We start from the raw sequence: 18,168 nt of genomic DNA, 5'->3' as shown, positions 1-18,168 counted from the left end.
TACAAATGAACGCCCTGCATAGTAATGGTTAGCTGCATTGCCTTCTTTTGTTTTATTCCTGCTGTATCATTTCACTTACTATTTTTTTAGTTTGTATGTAATGTAAATAAAGATAAGCTCACTTCTTTAACTTGGTGTCTGTGTCCATTGTGCTGACCCTGTCCATTGGCAAAACAAATGTCTAGACTATAGAAGTGTTTGTAACTTAGCATATGCCAAAATAAAGCTGTCATCAATACCCATGCTTACTTGTGCAGGCTAGCATACATTATAGCCTAGACCCTGCTAGCAATGTACCCTTACCTTTTCTGATGGTGAAGACACTATTCTGTATACTGGTTAAACAGGGCACCACAGTAATTTCTCAGCAGTTGGAATCATTTGATACAAAAAGCAGGTGTATCTGCACCCAAAGACTTTATCTAAATAAATAAACAAATTGTTTATTATATTATTGTTAATTTTGAAGTATTTTAAAATTAGACTGTAAAATTAACACATTCACAAAATGATTGCAGCTCACTAAAACCTTAATAAAACTTCATTGTTCTAAATGTAACGAGTAAAGACCAAATAATGTGTATCTTTACAAATACTGAAAGCAATTCTGATACTACTGCAAGTTGACTTTACATTTGGAAAAGCTGCGATCCCAACTCCTTTTGTTTACCTGCACAGTTGCCTGCAGCTAGGTTTTCCTCTATTCTCTATAATCATCACTTTTCCTACAACCAGTGAAAGTAAGCTTTGATTTATTTTAAAATAAAACTCTATTTTGGTTCTCTTTTGACAGATCTGTAGCATTTTCACATGCCTTCTCATACTCAGGCTTCTGCTTGATCTTGGTTCATAGTGAGTTAAATAGATGCACAGTCATAGTAACAAGAATCTGAAAGCTGTTAACCAGTTCAGCTTCCTTTAAGTTCCAGCCAACGTCATAGTAACATTTTGTGCTGCAGTATCTGAGGCTTTCTTGTTTGCTTTTCAGTGCTGGCATGACTTCATCTTCAGAGGTGGAAGAGCAAGAGTTTGACACCTGGGATCAGCCACCTAACTCAGTAAACTGAATAGCTGCTACATCATTATTGTGATGTGGTCAGAAAATGAATTAAGTCTTTGCCTACTGGTTTGCAGATCTTTGTTTTGCAGACCATAAACCACAAAGATGAAGCACTGTGCAAATGACAAAACAAAAAAAAAAAAAGCTGATTAATTTAAAAGTGTTATCAGGATGTCTTCCAACAGCTACTATTATAAAAAATAGTAGAAGATTGTAACTCATTTGTAGTCCAAGAATAATGATAGTTTTTATGATCTTTTTATTTGAGCAGTTTAAATGGCCAGCATGTTTTCATTTTCTGCAGAAAAAGCATAATTACAATGATGATTGTAAGAACTTTCGGTCTGGAGAAGAGGAGGCTCAGGGGAGACCTCATCGCTCTCTATAACTACCTGAAGGGAGGTTGTAGTGAGCTGGGGGTCAGCTTCTTCTCTCTTGTAACTAGTGACAGGACGAGGGGGAATGGCCTCAAGTTGCCCCAGGGGAGATTTAGGCTGGACATTAGGAAATTCTACTTTTCTGAAAAGAGTGGTCAGGCGCTGGAATGGGCTGCCCAGGGAGGTGGTTGAGTCACCGTCCCTGGAGGTGTTCAAGAAACATTTAGATATAGCGTTGAGAGACATGCTTTAGTGGGGTTATTGGTGGTAGGTGGATGGTTGGACTGGATGATCTTGTAGGTCTTTTCCAACCTAGCTAATTCTATGATTCTATGATTCTATAACTAAAATTAAAACAATTCCAGCTATTCTGGCAAAAGTTTCCTTGGGCAAGTTGGGCAAGAAGCTTCTTTTTTGATTATGTCTTCTTCTCTTTCTTGTATGCCTTCTCTTAGTAACAGACAAATAGCTTTAAGCTTTGTAGTAACACAGGCACAAGTGATGACATAGTAGTGTTTCACAGAATAAGTGGTCAATATTGCAAAGGACAGCACGCATCAAGACACTGGTTAAGTACTATCAAAGGCAAAGTTCTCTCCCCACTTGTTCCCTGTACCCCAAAGACCATCTAAACTATGAATTTTGGAGTTCTCATTCAAGTGCTTGTACTGTGTAACAGATGACACCAGTCAAAGACACAGAACAACAGAGTAGTTGGTGGCACATGAGAACATATTGAATGTCTTTCTTCTTTTTAGAGTGTTTTCAGACTATTTTTTGTATTAGCAATGTACCTGAAATAATAAAAATGAAATCAACTGTATGAAGGGATAGTTTTACTACACTTTCTATGTGGGGTAATACAGAGTATTTTCCTTCTGATGAATTACTGAACACACTCATGATTTTTAAAGCCAGCTCCCAGGTCCTATAAAAGAAAACAAAACATAGATATCATACATTGCACAGTGAGCTTGATGCTATTTCTCTCCTTAACCACAAGCACAGCTAACAGCTACTCACAGTAAGAGGTCTTAGCTGCATATGTTTGTTATCTGATTTTACTGCAACCTTTAAATTTGCTGTATTGGTTCTCATGGTTAGAAGAGTATAGTATCAGAACCTATGAAGTATATTCTCCTCCCATTCTCCCATTTTTTTCCCCAGCTTTTATTGCTGAGCACAATATCATACAGTATGGAACATCTTTTTTGGTCAGTTGGGATCAGCTGTCCTGGCTATGTCCCCAGGTTCCTCACTGGCAGGGCAGCATGAGAATCAGAAAAGACTTTGACACTGTCTAAGTTCTGTTCAGCAGTAACTAGAATACTTCTTCTTTGCCAACATTGTTTTGGTCAGAAATCCAAAGCATAGCACCTTAGAAACTCCTGTGATGAAAATTAAATCCATCCCAGTCAAAACCAGTACTGCAGTGAAATAAGCCTGCAATACAATAACCCAAATAGCTGAAGTATTTTGGCCTTCAAAACCATGACTCTAGAATCTTTCTTAAGTACTACATTTACTAGATAAGGTATATTCATGAGAATATTTATCTAGCACTAAGTATGACATAAGCTACTCTGAATGTTTGCTTTAAAACATCCAAGTAGTTGACAGTTCTGAATAATGTTTATGACTTTTTTATTTTATTTTATTTTATTTTGTCACCAGGGTATGATTTTTCATTTAAAGACAATTAGCTTTGCCAGTTTTGCAAACTGGATACTGTTTTTTCTTATCAATGTAAAAAAACAGCACATGGGAAAAATACAAATGTTATGTGCAGTGTGTCTGAAACTATTCTGCTGTAAGCACCTGTTCTCTGTTGATGATTAGCTGTCTCGGGGTTCTTGTATTTCTGGTATTTTCAGTGCCTCCCCCAGTATTTTCTAATTTTTATTTAAATGCAGGTGCTGAAGTGTTTTAACTTACATGCTGTGTTTCGTTGACATAATCTGTAGTTAATTTTGTGCTTGATTTTCAGACATCTTCAGTGGATGCCTCCTTGTATTTACTCATGACTGAGAAGACTGAATTTAATACTTGCGAATATAAGACAAACCAACCAAAAAAGGTATTTCAGAAGCATCACTGTAAATGATCTTCATTTACAGTGTCAGCTTTTCCCCTGAGAGCACCAGTTAAGATAGAACGTAGGTACACAAATACAGTTTAAGCATTTCCAAAGCAGTAAGATAACCTAAGAGCCTGTTTTCAAAAGTCTGACAATAACTGTGACACATGCTTTCATTCTGCTCATAGCTTGTTGCTGCTGAAGTGTTAGCCATAGGATACCACAAACATGTTTCCTGGCTAACGCGGCTGCTTCTGAGAACACAGTGGCCTAATTTTTATTACATCTAAAGACAAACTGTTGTCCTTTGTAAGTTAACAGTAAACTGTAAACAAAGGTACCAGGTATAATTTCTGAGTTGACAAAACTGTGTAGCTAGATTTTACATAATTTGTCAGTAACAGAATATTTCTGTATACATATGGTAAACAGAGGGATGGGGCATAGTCAGCATCTCCTTACTGAATTGGCATGGTGCAAGAAGGTGACATGTAATCTACACAATACATGTAATCTTTGAGAACATGGAGATAATGTAAACATGTTTTGAAATGTCCTATGCATGCTGCAAAAAGTTTGGGTGAAAACACACAGAACAGGAAAATTAATTTAAAAATATAGTAGGGAAAGACATTGCAGGTGTACTTGCTTTTTGCATCAAGGGAAACTAATAAATATATCTGTGTATATAAATATATATATATAAAGTAGGCACTCCGTCTTCCATTTATTGTATAGAGGAATGATCTCATTTAAAGTATGCACTAAATATGCAGAAAACTTCTATTGCTTTTGCTAGAATAGGCAGAATAGACTGTAAAATTAAACTGCTGTTTCCTGTGGTTGTCAGGGGCACTAGAAAGCCAACTTTATATGCATAAACAACTATATATATGCTTTGCTTAGTCATTTGTTCATCAGTTGGTCATTTCCTCAGTATAGGCAAAATGAAACAGTAGCTTAAGTTTCTTGTCTGCAGTTTAGATCTGTATGCTCATTTAGATGAGTATGCAGGCATATTGTAAAATTTCAGTTTATGAATTTTCACAGCTCTTGTAATGGAACTGTGGGGCCTGTGCATGTCAGCCTCTTCCTCCAATGCACTCAAGCATGGCTTCAAGTCCACTGCAGGCAGCAGCTGTACACAGACTTCAATAATACTATCTGGCACTTAATGGGAACCTCAGTTCTGTGCGTAGGTAGAAGATGGCTACTAGGAGGTAGAATACAAAAAAAGAAGGACCATTAAGAGGAAACAATCCGAGTCATTCTCAATGATTGAGGGGTCCTGGTTGACAGTAGGCTCAACACAAGTCAGCGTGTCCTGGCAGCCAAGAGGGTAAATTGCATTTTGGGGTGCACCGAGCACAGCACGGACAGATGGTAAAAAGTTTTAAGCCACCTCTGAGTTGTCCTCCTTTGGTAGACTATTCAATTCACAAAATAACCAAGAGTGATGTTGGGATCATCCCAGTAGACACGAAGAGATAGATTAATTTAGCAGTTTCTGTAACTAAAATTTCATGGGCTCCATAACAATTCCATTACATCTTGTAGTACTAGAATGCATATCACTCAATGCCATATCAATGTTTTTTTAAGAAATCCTAGGAAATTATTCTAGGAAATTTTCTGTTTTGCTGGGAAATTTTCTGTAGCCCTCTGCCTAAACGAGGTATGTTCCTGGTTTATGCATTTTCCTGTATGTTCTATGGAATCTACTATAGAATAAAACTCTTCATCTTGCAGATTTTCCAATCTTTCAACACCTTAAAATTGTTAAAACAGAATTTGATAGAAAGTGAAAGCCGTTCCTGCATGAGCAGTGTTTATACATGAAGCTAAAGTTTATCTCAGATTTCATTTCAAGTTTTTAATCTATCAATAGAAGTAAACCTCTTCCATTTTGGGACACATATATGTATACATATATGCCCATGTATATATATGTATATTCAAATACAAAGACAATTACAAATATGTATACATGCATACTTCCTGCCAAAGTAATGGCCTGTCCTCCACTGATGCAAAAGTGGTTATTGATAGCTGCAATCGGACAGGACTGGGTTGAGATGGAATTTTACGAATTCACGCTGACTGGTTTCAAGTTTTATGTCCCACTTTAACTTGGACTTATGAGAACGAATGTTCCTAACTAAAGGTAAAATTTAAGAAGATAGGTCACATTCAAAAGTATCATGGTTTTCAGCAAATAATCTATTCCAAAATTTATGAATATCATTTGAAGAAGCTTCACAATTAAAAAAAAAAGAGTACAGGAACACAGTGACTTCAAATTGCGAGAATGAAAAACTATCGAAATTAGTAGTAGGAAAATTTGATAAGTATTAACCTACTAGGGCAATATTTGAAGACAAATATGTAATCAAGTCTCGGGGAGCAAACTCATTCAAGAATTTAAAAAGTAATTTTCAAATATATCTAGAACCATTAAAATGTAAAAGTACATTTTTCATAAAGCTTTTCTTAGTACTAAGAAGAATAAACTGTATATTCCTATTCTTTTGACGTAGTAGGTTAATGGCTATTTTTGTTCTGGCAGCAACACACAAAGTGTAGTCTTAAATTCATCTCTATTTTTAAGAGTTTCACGTTGAGGCTTTTATTTGGAATACATGATTTAGTTTTGTGTGTTTTTTTTAAGAGGTAATATCCATGTCAACAGTACAAACACTCTGATCCGATAATTACAGAAATAGGCTATAATTTGATTGTACAGTGAGAAAAATGATCCTGCTTTTTATTTTGCCTCTGTTGAAACTGGGGTAGTTCGTACTTATGTTTCTGTCTTTCCGTTGTTAATATACTGTTCACTGTAAGAGAAGGAGCAAAAGAAATTAAATGCCTAGAATGTCTTTACCTATTTAGAATGCAGGCCCTTCTCTATGCCTTTGCAATGTCTTTACAAAACCCAGATTAAATCAGAACAATAATAGCAATAAGTGGATCCAAATATTTTTATTAATCTGATAATCTCACAGTTATCATAGGGTTACTGTACTTGTCTGAAATTTTATAGAAAAAGTAACAAAACTCAGATGCTCTTACTTAAAAAGTAATGCTCTTCATTATTGTGTTTTAAGGAGAATCCCTGCTAGTAGCCAAGGCATATTACATACAATTGTGCTGCTCTGATACACTTTCACTGAAAAGAGAACACATACATTCATTGTCCAATTTTTTATTAATATTTGGGAAGGAAACTATCAATATCTCAATATTCTTTGGGTTCCCAGTATGTTTTGTTGTATTCTTGCCTGGAAATTTTATAAAAATTCTTACTCTACCAGGTAGAGTACAAAAAAAGTACTTTTTTTTCTCTCAGTATTTTTTATGGCATGAATCATATAAACTATTTACCTGTCCCTAGCTTAACTAGCTCAAAGACAAATCTTCAGAACTTTTTCAAAATTTTCTGAGAAAACCATAAAAATGTTTAGAAACAAATCACTTTCATAGCACAATATTAAGTAATATGAGAAAGAAAAGGGAAAAGAATACCCAGTGGGAAAGAGGTTGAGTGATTTTTACGAAGTCACAGCATTCATTAAGGTCTGTATAGACAAGCAAGACGAAAGATGTGATTGAGCAAGCACACCTCTGGAATCAGCACTATCCATTCTTATTAGTCAGCTCTTTGTATCATATCTAAGATTGGATCTTTGGTATTTTTATGGAATAATATAGCTTTCAGTTTTTTTTTTCCAGGGCAGAACACCTTCTAAATGATGTAGAAATAAAGACATACAAATAACAAGAAAATCGAAGGATTAACTCACCTATAATGAAAAATTCCTCCCTGGGATTCTCATCATCATTTTCCAGAATTTCAAATGCACACAGTGAATTTTGAATGTGGAAGGAAAATATAAAAGGCCTGGAAAATGTACGTGAATCAACCTTAAAATCACTGTATATTTTTGACAAATTTTGTGTCAAGTCTTAGACTGACAATGAAGTAGATGTCCATGAAAGTCCTGAAAAGTTAGCTGAAGTATGCCTTGCTTTGTTCATGTTCACTACCCATGGCAACCGTGCACTCCGTGCAGAAGACAGCATCCAGCTAACAGGGATATCTGGCCCAGAACATTTTGTGTACGGCACAGGGGCACTGTGTAAAACCTGCCTACCATCTTCTCTGAGTTGCCCTAGAAGACTCCTCCTTTGCACTAGCCACCAGAAATTTGCAAACAAAATTTCCTTTTGCTGGTTCCTCTTCCTGAGCATATTTGTGGCTATCTGCACGCACAACATAAGATGAATCTGACTTACATTGCTACAACACAATGCATGTTGCTGACATTTGTTACTACTTTTGAGAAAACGAACAAGGCAATATGCTGCTTATTACCACGAGTTGGGTTCACAATTGTTAGTACTCTAGCTATCGATAAGGGCAGAGAGGATGGGGGTCCTATGTCTGTCATGCTCTTGTTCAACTTATTATCAGGATGCTGTTATTTCAAGATGCCTGCTATGAGCGGCAGTGAGTAAAGACTGCAACGCTGGTGAGAAGTGCAATACCATGAAGCCGCCTTTCAGCAAGATCCACCAAGCAGCTGCTACAGACATTAAAATTAGTAACAGGAAGCAGCAACACACAAGTTAAGATGGGCACAAGCTGAGGCAGCAAGCAGGCCTTTTCAAAGCAGTGTATTTGGTATGTAATCGAGGTTTGCTAGGTGTGCTGCAAACTCAGGAAATGCAATTTGCACCTCCTTGTGCCAGAAACTGAATGAGTCAGATCCTTAAAGCTTCAATTTTAGCTTTCCTTCGGCCTCCTCATTGTTCTGACTAATGTGATGTTATCAGAGCCAGCTAACTACAGTAGAAAATGGCTGCACACACCGCATACCCTCAAGGCTACAGCACAGCCAGGCTGGTGTCAGAGCCTGAACACCCACAGATTGCTGTGGAGCAGCTGCAGGACACTCCAGCTAACTGTAAGCAAGTAAGTTATTAACTGCACCAAAAACACACACGCAGTGAAAAATGTGAACACACTACTGCTATCAAAGCATCAGAAGTCATTAGCACCTCAATTTTTAGGCATTAATTTGATACATCTTAAAGAGGCCAGAAGTTCAGAAAGAACTGCACAGGTATTAAAAAGCTAGTAACTACCCAAAACAGGAGACCTGAAACAGCCAGCAATTCAACATGCAGACCTAGCTCTCTAAACATAACAAACAAACAAAAATATCCAGAAAAATATTCTGTATCATTAGAGGCCTAAGTGCATGCACTGCAGGACAAGTGTCACACGTTAACTGGTCCTGGACTGTACAATAGCCAATAACAAAACCTTTGTCTTTCATGAAAGCTTCTGAGGATTTACTGGATGTTTTCATCATTAGCGTATACAAGAATCCAGGCTTCTTTCCAACTTATCCCATTATTTACTGTAAATAAAGCATTTCACAAAGTATTTTCTGTCAGTGGGTAGGATATTTGTTTTTGTTTCTAAGTGAACTTAAAATAATTTAATGTTTGAAAGATTTAGTAGCTGCTTGCTTTTGTTGTGCTCTCCCACAGAAAGCATGACTTGGCAATCAGCTGATGAATTTTCTTACTGATCTTGCGTAAGGCGAAACCCTCGTCTGACAAATGATATGGTGAGAACAGTTATCTGAACTGCTGAGAGCTTCTGGCAGAATCAGGCCAAGGGGCTCAATTCTAACTCTACAAATGGTACGGAAGCTACGCAGTTGGCTATGGAAAGAGTAAGATTAGATTTGGTTCTGTACTGTTGCCGAAAATGAAGACCCCATCATTTAGTACTTGTACTCATAACATTATTTTTCTTAAAAAGTGAGGATAAGGTCAATGGTGAGATGCAAAAGCTTTCCCATGTCCCCAGAAGAACTGCAGGGAGCAAGATCAGGGCTTAATTTTGACACAAAGGTCAGACATACACTGTCCATGCTGTATGCTGTACTCTCAGAATAGTGCAGGCGACAGCAAGGAACCCGCTGCTCTAACAGCTGCCAGGTGTATTTCAGTGAGTACTGAAACTATGGATAGTTTCCTAAGACTCATGTGAAGCACCAGAGGTTCTGAGGCTTACTGCACGCAGCTTGTAACCCCCTCAGAGGTCCAGGATTATCACCATACCTGCCCATCAAGCACTGCCTGCTCTTTGGGTCAAAGTCACCAAAATGGGGTCAGAGAACTAGCTCATTATTTCCAGTCTTCTCAGCAGTCTGTTCTGAGCATGCCTATGGCCCTCTCTGTGACACAAATGGCACTGTTTGTGAAACAATATGTTTATACTGATCCGCAAAACACTATGAATTGTGTCTACAGATGATACTCAGTAAGAGTTAACAGCTGTTCTTCAATGCAACAACCCTGTATAGAATTCCAAGCATAGAGACGTTTTCTACAATGGACTTACTTAAAACACATGCAAACACATCAGTAGTAAAATTAATATAGAAAATTTTAAAAAATCGTATTTAATAGTTTGCTCCTTCTGAAGTAGCATCATTTTCAGAGGGGTTTTGTTTAAAAGAAGCATTAAAAACTGGGAATCCTTACTAAATAATTCAACAAACGGATCTAGGGACCACGACACGTGCCACTCCGGCACGAGCCACTGCTCCCCTGAGTGCTCGCAGCGAGCCGCCTCTGCGCGCCAGCCGTACGGGGCGCGGCCTCCAGGAGCCCGACCCTCCAGCCTCAGCCGCCGCCATGTCGCGGCCGCGAGGGCGGGGCGCTGCAGCCCCCGGTGCGGCGAGGAGAGGCCGCCCTCAGAGCTCCGGCCCGTTCCACTGCGCTGAATGGCTGCTTTGAGGCCGTTTGTGTTTGCTGGGGGGAAGACAAGCCCTCGCTCTCTCAGCGCAGCTGCGAGGAGAGCAGAGCCGCTGCAGGGAGAAGGGGCTCCCATGGCTGCCACGGGAGGAGAGGCGGCGGAGTGCAGGAGCCGCTCTGGTCTTGTGGGCGTGAAAGTGTGGTAGCTGTTCCTTCCAGACAGCCTCAATAATGCTAATTCTAGATTCTCGTTACATTTCTGTTACATTCCTGTTAATGGTAAATACAAATTCAGGGAGCTGTCAGGTCACAAATGACACAAGCTACATCTATATGACCTGTGCCCTCTTAAAGCAAGTCTCTGGAAGTGGGAATGCGCTGCTGCCTAAGCCTGAAAGAAAATCAGCGCGCCTGAAAAAAAATTAACTCAAAGTTAGGAACCCGGTAATTTGGTGAAAAACCTTCACAGCTGATGAGGAAAAAGTGGCTGGAGCAGAAGAATGTCAGCGCTCCTGAAGTGAAGATGAGAAAGGTTAACAATAGTTTCCTTTCTTGACAGCTAAGAAAGCTGTATTAAAATCGTATTTGTGCTCCATATTAAATACAGCTCCAAAACTGATCAATGGCTTAAGTTAGGAAATACTTCTCTGAGAGAGCAGTCAGGCGCTGGAACAGGCTGCCCAGGGAGGCGGTGGAGTCACCATCCATGGAGGTGTTCAAGAAACATTTAATGTTGTACTGAGGGACATGGTTTAGTGGGAGATCTTGCTGATAGGTGGACAGTTGAACTGGATGATCTTAGAGATCTTTTCCAACCTTGGTGAGTCTATGATTGTATGATTCTGTGGTAGTGGGGTTTGCCACGATCCAGGTGCAAAACTTGGATTTATTGAATCTCATGGGTTCACTTGGGCCCACTGCTCGAGCCTGTCCAGGTCTCTCTGGATGGCATCATGTCCCTTGAGTGCGTCAACTGCACCACACATCTTGGTGTCATCTGCAAACTTGCTGAGCATGCACTCAATCCCACTGTTGATGTCACTGATTATATTAAAGAGCCCTGGTTCCACTACTGATCCCTGAGGGACACCACTTGTCACTGATCTCCACCTGGATATTGAGCCATTAACCACCACTGTCTGGATACAATCTCACAACCAGTTCCTCATCCATTGAACAGTCTACCTATCAAATTGATACCTTTCCATTTTGGAGAGAAGGATGTCATGGGGGACAGTGTCAGAGGCCTTACTGAAATTCAGGTAGATGACATCAGTGACTCCTCCCTTGTCCACTGACGCAGTTGTGCCATCATAAAAAGTGACAAGATTGGTTGGGCAGGACGTGCCCTTGGTGAAGCCATGCTGTTTATCCCATATCACCTCCCTCTCTTCCTTATGCCTTAGCATAGCTTCCAGGAGGATGTGCTTCATGATCTTCCCTGGCACTGACGTGTGGCTAACAGGTCAGTAGTTCCCTGGGTCATCCTTTCTAACCTTCTTAAAAATGGGCACTGTATTGCCTTTTTTCCAGTCACCAGAGACTTCACCTGACAGCCATGACTTTTCAAATATCCTCAAGAGGGGCTTGGCGACTATGCCAGCTAATTCCCTCATGGCTCTGGGATGCATCTCATCAAGACCCATAGACATACAGATTTTCAGGTTCCTCAGGTGGTTGCGAACCTGATCTTTGCTTACAGAAGGAGGGGCAGCTCGCCCCCAGTTCCCACCTACAGAAGTATCTGCTTGAGGGCTGTGTGTAGAGCAGTCTCTAATGAAGAGTGAGGCAAAAAAACTGTTGAATACTTCAGCCTTCTCCTTGTTCATTGTTACTAGCCTACCTGTGTTGCTCAATGGGGAGGGTACTCCCTCTTGGATTTTCCTTTTCTGGTTGATGTTCCTACAGAAACCTTTCTTATTCTTCTTTGCATATGCAGGCTCTTGTTCATTGCTGGCAAAAATACATGGCAAATGGTGACTATGTTGAAAAACAGCGTTTTGTATTTGAGAATTTCTTCTATCAAATAGTATTATTGTGCTCTTTGTATCTGTTGTAGTTTCCATGGAAATAAATAAGAGGCATTACTTTCTGAGCAACTGATGTATCTTTACACATTGTTTTCACCCTGCTCTTCAAAGCAGAGAAGGCACAGTGCCTCTTACAGCAGTTACAACTTAAGTGACTCACTGCACCACAGAGTTGTGTCCAGAGCCCTTGGGGCTGCTGCTCATGGAAGAAAATAAAAGCTTTTCCTCTTTGGTGAGAGATCCACTTTCTATGGGTACTTGAGTGAGACAGTGGCAACCCAGAACTGTCACCCAGCTGCTGTTAAGTAGCTTTGTTATTCTTTCATGTGGCAAGAACAAGAAACACACAAACCAAAATTAATCTGAAATAAAAGTGCTGACAGTGACACACTTGGTGCATAGCAGAGACGTGCAGGTGCAGAAAGCCCCTCTCCCTGTGAGCTGCATGTAGGCTGTGAAGTTAACTACTTGCACATTGCCCGTCAGATTCTCTTGGACTGGCATCTGCTGCACCCACCTGGGTGAAGTTTTGCATGGCAACAAGGAAAGGAAAGAAAAATATTCATGAAAAAAGTGTGATAATAAAACCACAAAAGAGAAAGATCATGCTTCAAAACAGCTCAGGAGCAGAATACGAAAAACATTGCACTGAAAACAGTAATATAGTCATGAAACAGTGGTCTGATTATTTTGGAAACTGGAAGTGGAGCAATTTTCGGCACATTTTCGGAAGTTTAGTCAGTAATACATAGCAAGTATCTTCTGTTCCCCTAGTTATAGACTTAGTCCTGTGAATCATTACTTACACGAGCAGTTTGCACTTACATACAGTTTGCTGGGAAGTTGTTTATGGTGTTCTTAAAAAATTGTTTATTTGGAGACTGAAACAAATCAGTAGATTGGAACATCTAATTTTGAAAAAGACACCTGTATAAATTGCATCCTAGTACTCTGGCAGTCTCAAGATGAACACAGAAATACTCCAAACATTTGGATTAAAATGAAGTTTATCATTTAGGCATGTGCTTTTCATATCTGGATCAAACTGGCAAATACCAACATGCAAGCTGCTCCTGTGTTCAACACTGAGCATGCTGTATATTGCTTCTGTGATTAGGACTTCTCTTTAATATCAACTGCTGGGCCTTTTTTGTTATTTAAAAATGTATCTAGTATCTAATTCATGTCACTTAGGGTCACTTGAAAAACAGCGCACTTGCAGAAAAAAAACATTAATATCCCATTACAATAATATTCATATAACACTTATGCGATACAGTAAACAAATGATCATAAATTCTTATTCAGAAAACGTTTCAGCTCTGGTTGCATTACCTGATGGTTTACAGATGCAGAGGAAAAACAACGATGTTATTACCTTCCACTAGAGGGCGAGAGAGCATCTTTTGTTGCTAGGCAGATTCTGAAAAAAATAATTTCTACATTATTAAAGCAGTAAGGTCAAATTTGAAAAACAGGAGAACAACTTAATCCATCATATTACCAAAACACATGTAATTTCTAAAATATTAAGGCTCTGACATCTAAAATTTAATTGCTGTTAGGTTACTTTCTGCAATCATTATAACTGAACAATGAACACAGATAATTTTATATGCATGGACAACCATGTTTCAATTATTTTTTTCCTTCTGTTCACTACACAATGCTGATTTCTTCAGACAAGGATATTAACAGATCAATTTAAAGATCTAAAAAAAGTAAGGTAAATATAACAGAAATGGTAATATTGAAATCAGCTACTAACACGACAATGAAGAAAATGACCCACTTTATACTTTTTGTCCAATACTGAATGGAACTGTTGTTACTGGTACTTATGGTTTTCACTGCTTGTTTAGAAATCAAATCATGAATTCAGGTTTGAAATAAAAAAAAAAACTCACCCTGCATCTCAAAAGCTGAGAAAGGTCTTATTCCTCTAAAAACAACTTAAGAGTAGCTGCTTAGGATTTGTGAATGATTGCATTCCATATAAACATCCTGACTGTGATATCCACAATAGCAACTCACTTTTAATCTTACTGACTCCTGACCCTGTTGGTTTGCCGTTTGTTATATAGTAACAAAACAAGCAATAACAATGTACACCCCACATAACACGTGGGAACTGCTCCAGCTCACTGTCCGGCTTTAGAGCTGAACAAGACCAACTTTCAATGCATGTAATTTCTTTTGGAAAGTGAGCACACGCACCTAGTAGCTGCTGGACTGCCATAGAAACTTGTAATCAAAGGCTGCAACTTGTTGGAGAAAGGTACTGGGAAAAGGGTAAGAAGAAATGTTCTGGGAGGTGTTCATGTGTAGATTGGCATAGCAATAATTCAACACAGCAATTGTCTTTGAAAAGTTGCAGATTTTTCTTTACATACTGAGAAATGGACAAACTAAGAGCAGGGCAGTAACTGGTTGTTTTTTTTATCAGTTTCTGTTTACTACTCAAGAACTAAAACGCAACGGAGGAACAACTCAGGCCTTATTATAGATTTCATTTTTAATTTTATAAAATTCTAACACATAAAATAAATCTATATTTCTGTTCTACACTCCTTGAACTCCTGAGGCAGTTTAATAAAGATTGAAAAATGGTGGTGCAAGGATTACATTCCTTTCCCCTGTCTCTGTTAAGTGAAAACTACAGACATCGAAAACATGAACGCTACATAGACAGACATTTAAAAAAAAAGACAGAAAGAAAAAAAGAAAAAAAAAAAAAGCAAACAAGTGGCATCAGCCTCTACCCTGGACACAGGACATCAGTCTTCGTACACATAGCTCTGGCTGAACACTCACAGTTCAATTTGTACTGCAGGATCTCTGGGGTTTTTTTTTGTTTGTTCGTTTTGTTTTGTTTTCCCCTCATATTCCAGCCCTCCAAACCAGCACGTGCAGCATCAGCAAAGTCCGGGAGCAGCAAGAACACCCCTGGCAGCTTCTGTCAAACCCAAAATATCTGGCTGAAATACTGATGAGGGTGACCTTAGCAGATTTGACGCACAAATATGATTCAGCTGCAAACTAAGTAAGTTACCTACTCTAACTTGGCTAAAATATTTACAGCGCTCATTTCAGTGTAGGGCAGTGTAGGCATCTCCTCATTGCTCTGTCTGTGATCATTGCTTACTTCCTCTTTTCTCATGTGTCATAATATTATTGCAGTTTTTGTGTCAAAAATAAAAACAAAAACTTTACTGAAAATACATTGATAGATGATTTTATATACATGAAGTTATTAAAAATCTGATGTTAGAATTTCATAAAAGCTATGGTATTTCATGAAATGTTTATTAAAAAAAAAAGCAATGCTTTGGCAGTGGTGCTACAGGGAATAGAAAGAAAAATAGAAATTGCACAACTCAAACCTGTCTCAGAACAGCTCAAGCACAAGCACAAATACTGTTTTACATACTATTTTAAAACTGTTTACAGATCAGAAGATTTTTTTGACCTAGAAGTCTGTCAGGATAAGGATAAAGGAATTGCAAGCTTGGTGATTCTATGATTCTCTGATTGCAGAATGAACCTAGCAGTTTATTTAAAACACTGTGCTTAATTTGCAGTGAGGACAAATTTATCAGTTTAGACAAGACACAAGCAAAGCATTGACTTGGGTACTACATTTCAATACTGAAAATTTGCAAAGCTACTGCACAGAGATGAATGCTGTGGTTTGAATCAGACTAAAGGACTAATCCCTAGTTATCACTGAAATCAATAATTTATATAAATTAGTTGAATTAGTTGAATTACTTGATGCTACTGGAGCTTGCAGTTAATTTGGTGCATTTTCAACAGGCGCAGCCCATGGCTAAGTCATATAGTTGTCGGTGAATGCTCTGAGATTTCTTACCGTGCACAGGTTTGACCCAGAGGAAGAAGCAACCACAGCACAACTGTGAGTCATATCATGGGGCCTTTGTGTTCTTTCTGCTATTACGATACTTGTGATGTTTAATGAACAGCAGCCACTCCCTTGTGCTCACGTTTTAAACCAGAAAAGCCAGATATCTGCATGTGCAAAGCATGTTAGTGTTACAACAGCTGTTAGGGCTAACAGGATTTTTTTTATATATAAGATAGTTTATTTTTCCTGCTCGAATTGCGACTTGGATTGTTGATTTTCAAAGGTGAAATTAACTAACACTGCACAAAAAGAAATGTAAACCCAACCCTATAAAGAACTCCAACAGAGCAAAGAAGAATTCTGAACTCTCATGGGCTTCACTGCATGTATGTATTAGATGCACATAATACACATTAATTAACCTGTAAGAACTTTTTCTGTCAGCAGAGTATGTACTATACTATTTTCCAGTAAACAAAGTACTTTTGTATCTTCTTGGACATATGGAAAACTTACGTTTTTAAACAGAAGTCTTACTGTAGGGCTGTGTCAAAGTACATCTATGGAACTCTCTGAACTGGGTCAGAGTCCACTCTAGAAGCAGAAGCCACCATGCCTACACTTACATTTACAGCGTTCCCTGCCAGCTCTCTGGGCTTCTTCTCCAGCTCTGTGTCCTTTTTCCATTCCTTTTCTCCCTTCATTCTTGCTGCTCTCCCACAGCTGTAGCAGGAAGAACCTGGCACCAACTCACCGATTTTGGAACAACAATATACAGTTCTGCTGAGGGTATTTTTAATGTGAATCTTGGTAAAGCATTGATGAAATAGCCACGCCGTTTGAAGGCAGAATTGTTTCCCTCTTCAGCAGCCCCATCTTTCTGAGGATCATCCTGTTGTGTTTTTAATACCATCTGGGAAGTTTTCCTGCAAACATCTCACAAGATACACATAAGAGTATTTTGGACATGGCTTTCCTGAAGGGTCTAAGAAAATTGGACAGGAACCCCTCTGTTCCCTCCCATATCTGTAGCTGCTGTAATACATCAGCTCTTGGAGGCAGAAGAAAGATAAAAGACAAACAGATACTGTCCGAATGGATATCTCCATGCCAGCAGTGATAAAAAAAGGCACCTATTCTTTTGCTTCTGAATTTCGTTCCCATGGTCTATTCTCAGAGTTGAGTGAACTCCAGCAAGCAAGCTAGCAAGGTAGTTCAGTCTTGCCCATTGGGGTAAGACTTTGCAGCTATCATGTGAGGAGGTGAGTAAATGGCTGAAAGAGTTTGTACTTACTTGAGATATTCTTTGAGGATGTTACCTTGTAGTAAATCCCCCAAAGATAGCCGGGATACTCTTCAGAAAGGAAGTGGGAAAAAGCAAGAAAATATGCATAATTTGGCATTTTCTTTGGCAGTTTGGAGTCACCAAAATGAAGGGGAGCCACAGCTTTTGGGGCATCATAAGAAAGCTTCACTACTATGACCCTTGTTTTTCCCTTCTTCCCTCCTCCTCCTTCTTTGCTGTTCTCTTTCCCTTTTCTATATCCTTTCCCTTCCCCTTCCCTTTTTCATTTTCTTTTTCCTCCTCCTTTTCCTTTTCATTTTCCTTTTCATTTTTTTCTTTTCTTTCTTTTTCTTTCCCTTTCATTTTCGTTTTCCGCTTCCTTTTCTTTTTCTTTCTTTTTCTTTAACAGGAGGAACATGACATGCTCTTCAAAATACAGATAAACTCAGTAACCCAGTAATGTTACTGAAGGGAAGATAAAATATCCTAAAACAACAACAACTGTGTAGCAAGAATTGACCAGATGAATGGAATTGAATAGAATGAAACTAAGAGCAGGATGTCTTTCCTTTTCTGTGTCTTGATACTGTAGCAACCAAATTGTTATCTCAAATATTTATTTCCTTATTAATCACTGCAGTACTACATTTCATGGGAAAGAGGGTGGGTACTTAATGAGAGCTTTAGGGAAGAGAGT

At 38.8% G+C, this 18,168-nt stretch overlaps 1 protein-coding gene and 2 long non-coding RNA genes across 3 annotated transcripts in view; 1 reads left to right on the top strand and 2 right to left on the bottom strand.

Annotated features, from left to right (window-relative positions):
• ZBTB38 (zinc finger and BTB domain containing 38) overlaps positions 1-812 on the bottom strand; it is a 37,052-nt gene extending 36,240 nt beyond the window's left edge. Inside the window, exons 1-2 of the mRNA XM_021395420.1 lie at positions 671-812; positions 304-422 (exon numbers count right to left, since the gene is read on the bottom strand). The gene's annotated coding sequence lies outside the window, so the exon portion shown is untranslated. The remainder of the gene's footprint in view (positions 1-303; positions 423-670) is intronic.
• Positions 952-9,039, top strand: LOC110398065. The gene is made up of 3 exons (XR_002438176.1): positions 952-1,058; positions 3,425-3,514; positions 7,247-9,039. It is a non-coding gene; the product is annotated as an uncharacterized LOC110398065 (long non-coding RNA).
• LOC110399154 overlaps positions 13,730-18,168 on the bottom strand; it is a 44,709-nt gene continuing 40,270 nt past the window's right edge. The window contains exon 4 of the long non-coding RNA XR_002438926.1: positions 13,730-13,744. This is a non-coding gene — a long non-coding RNA (uncharacterized LOC110399154). The remainder of the gene's footprint in view (positions 13,745-18,168) is intronic.

This window comes from Numida meleagris, chromosome 4 (assembly GCF_002078875.1).
Source record: "Numida meleagris isolate 19003 breed g44 Domestic line chromosome 4, NumMel1.0, whole genome shotgun sequence".
NCBI lineage: Eukaryota > Metazoa > Chordata > Aves > Galliformes > Numididae > Numida > Numida meleagris.
This window is presented reverse-complemented; position numbering and strand designations above follow the sequence as displayed.